Source organism: Cornus florida, unplaced genomic scaffold (genome assembly GCF_030987335.1).
Source record: "Cornus florida cultivar Cherokee Brave unplaced genomic scaffold, ASM3098733v1 CherokeeBrave_3.0.0_Hap2_Chr08, whole genome shotgun sequence".
Taxonomy (NCBI): domain Eukaryota; kingdom Viridiplantae; phylum Streptophyta; class Magnoliopsida; order Cornales; family Cornaceae; genus Cornus; species Cornus florida.
In genome coordinates, this window is record NW_026775578.1 from 43,231,127 (window position 1) to 43,234,652 (window position 3,526).

The following is a 3,526-nucleotide window of genomic DNA, read 5'->3' on the forward strand; positions in this document are numbered from 1 at the left end:
TGGCATGCCAGGAAATGCTGGAACGCTAAAATACCAAAATCTCAAATTAGTTTATCATGAAAATAACATAGTCCACGCCAGCAAAATTTATAAGGAATTGCAAGCATTTATAATTGGAACTCATCTTTCTGCAGGCATGGCTAATGATAGGTATTTCAATAACAAAACAAACCTCAACTCAGAAAAAATCAGCCAAGGAATTGCAAGAATTGACCCATGTCACATCAAACATTAGTTTAATTAAAAAATAAAAATAACAAAATTTATCTTTTTACATAAGATCATTAATTCCTTTAGAAAAACTCAGCTAGTTATACATGAAGAAATCTCCAAGATAGTACACACACACAAAAACAAAAACAAAAAAGCGCAGATTAAAAGAATTTTTAACTGCATATTATAACTATCCAAATTCAGAAACAGTACAAGGATATCCACCAGGAATGCATGCAGTAAAAAGCTAGGAAATAAAGGGGGGGAAAAAAGTTCAGTGTGGACAACATTGGAGTTCGTGTTATGTACCTGAAATGTACCTGATTCCACAATGCAGCAGGTAACATAGCAGCCTGGTAATCGATAGCTCCACCTACTTTCAGAGCAAAAAGCTCTACTTAGCAGCCCAACCTCATGAATATAAATCATAAGAATCTAAAGAAAAACCCATTATATGAGATAAGGTTGGGTTATAACATAATTCCCCTCTCTTTGCATCTCTTGACTATATCCTTGGCCCCTTCAGAGTAAGCTGACTGAACTAGGGCATCAATCAATGAGTGACAAGTATAAGCATCAGGAACACATCCATTTGCTTCCATAGAGAAGAACAAGTTCGTAGCTTCATCAAATCTCCCCGATTCACACAATGCCTTAATAAAAGCACAATAAGTAAAATTGTCAGGACTCAAATCTGAAGTCAACATGGTTACAAGAACCTTCTGGGCTTTCTCAATCTTATTCATTTTACAGAAACTTTGGATAAGAGTATTGAAAGAGAATATACCGGGTCTTATTCCATCATCTTGCATCTGTTTCAAAAGTTTCATTGATTTGGCAACATCCCCCACAATACATAACGAGCGGATCAAAATATTATATGTGACAGTATTTGGAATGATGCCCCACTCTGGCATTTCTGTGAAACAATCAAAATCATCCTTGATCTGGTGCACGCGACAAAGGCCATCAATTATTGAACTAAAAGTGAAAATATTTGGTCTGAAACCCTGTTCTAAGAGCATCTCCAACAACTCCCGTGCTTTACCTACTTCCCCAGTCTTGCAAAACCCGCTAATTAGAGTATTGAAAGTAACAAGGTTAGGAGCAATATTTCTTTGTTGCATCCCTCTGAAGGTCTCCAATGCTCTGTCCATCATTTTAGCTTTGGAGAAGTAATCAATTGCCATGTTATATGAGAAGACATTTGCCACAAGTCCATCCTGAATTATCTTTTTTAAATACCGAGTCCCTTCTTCATCTCGTCCGGACTTATACAGAGCCTCAGTAAGAAGAAAAAAAGTATTAAACCCCACTTTCACACCTCGATCAATAAAACCAACGAGTATCTTACATGTTTCCTCAAGGTCCAGTCCCTTAATAAAACAAGTTATTGTAACATTAAATGTTGAACTGTCAGGAAAATAACCTCTCTCGCTAGCCTTTTTCAAAAACTCCGCCGCCTCTCTCGGCAAAGAATTATTAGAAAGACAATGCAAAATAGTATCACAAGCTACTTTAGGCAAAACCGGCTTCCCCTCCACAAATCTAGATAACAGCTGAAATGCTTTCTGTGGGAATAGACAACGAAACACACCGTTAACCAATGATATATATGTGGCTTCATTTGGACTCACATTTCGCTCCCTCGTTTTCTCTAATATTCTAAACGCTCCATCAACCATTTTTGCATTACAAAACCCATCAATTAGTATCGTATAAGTAAACACATTGGGTGAATATCCCAAACCATCCATCTTTTTCAGCAAACGCATTGCCTCGTCCACTACACCAACCTTACAAACTCCATGAATGAGGATATTATATGTAAACCTATCAGGATTGCAATTATCTGACGGCATCTGTTGAAATTTCAGATAAGCTAAATCAAGTGAATTCGATTTCACTAATGCATCTATAACTGCATTATGAAATTTGCCCGAAAACTTCATCACAGTATTTTGCCAGCCCTAATCTCCCCCAACTACCAATCAAAATACAAAACAAATCTTCAGTAACCTGACACCCAGAGCTTCTAATATCTCGAATCAACTCAACTGATAAGACTACCGGACCTTTCCTATAAAGGGAATTAGCTAAGACACCCCTAATCGATTGATTTCTCGTGAACACAAGGTCGATATTCGAAACCCAGATATAAAATTTCAAAGGATGCAATGGGTTTTCCTGATTTTGTAGAATACTCACAATTAACTGATGATTCAAACTGATCCGCTTCACTTTAAACTCGTGGTTTAGCAACAAGAACCAGTCTTTACTTGAAAGTATCTGAGAAATGTACTGATGGTCGATTGGTTTTTCATGTAATTTGTGTTTATTAACTGAAATGTGACTGTTTGTAATAGAAGGCAAGTTGGGGTTTTTGAATTGAGAGTTCAATAAAGACTTACCTCTAAAAGAAGCTTCGATGTTGTTGTTGTTGGTAGGTTTGTGGTCAACAGCCGTTAAATTTTCAAAAATTGGGGATTGTTTTCGCTGATTGTGAAATTTTTCTGATTGGTTTCGGATTGCAGGTAAAGCCCTAGAAGCCAAAGAAGAAAACCCTCTCATGTCCCTTGGAACAACTGCAGATGACGAAAACCCTAGAAGAAAAGCAATTGTTGATGCATTCAGATGAATATTGACAGGATTTATGAGAGCTCCAGCCATTGGAACTCCAAAATGAACTTCATACATAGCTGGGATATTTGGTGCAATTACGGCCACCTGCCAGTGTTGGAAAAATAACAGTAAGCTGCCAAGTTTCAACAAGATCTGAAACAAATTGCACAAGGGAACAAGTACCTCACATAAATATATATTATACATGGCAAAATCATTATTCATTATTTTGCGGTTTGTAGTTTAATCTTTTAGCCACCAGATGATTTTTTTCTTATACTTTAGTCTAAAAAATATATCCTGTGATATTCAATATTAGAGAAACTTAAACATACATATTTTCATTGGTTTAATTAGAAAGAAAATTTGGTCTTGGTGACAAGGAAAAATCCTACTTAAACAACAAAAAAATGCACTGAGATGCACAACAGATATTCAAGATTATGATATTTTTAGCTTCCAGTCACCAGAGGAGTTGGCAGTGAGACATGTTTGGCTCTGGTGGATTTCAGATCAGACCAAGACTGGCTAGGTTGCATTCAAAGCAAACTTTGATATCATTACTTAGACAAATGAGTATTCTGCCGATAAAATACAACACATGTTATGTGAAAATCGAAACTATCATTATGTCTGCCCCAATGCCAATTGCTTTACAATATAAGAGCAATAAGATAATAGTGAAGATTAT

General features: G+C 36.3%; 1 pseudogene; it reads right to left on the reverse strand.

Annotated features, from left to right (window-relative positions):
- Window positions 1-683: 683 nt before the first annotated feature.
- Window positions 684-2,786, reverse strand: LOC132271514 (putative pentatricopeptide repeat-containing protein At3g16890, mitochondrial; annotated as a pseudogene).
- Between the last annotated feature and the right edge of the window lie 740 nt (window positions 2,787-3,526).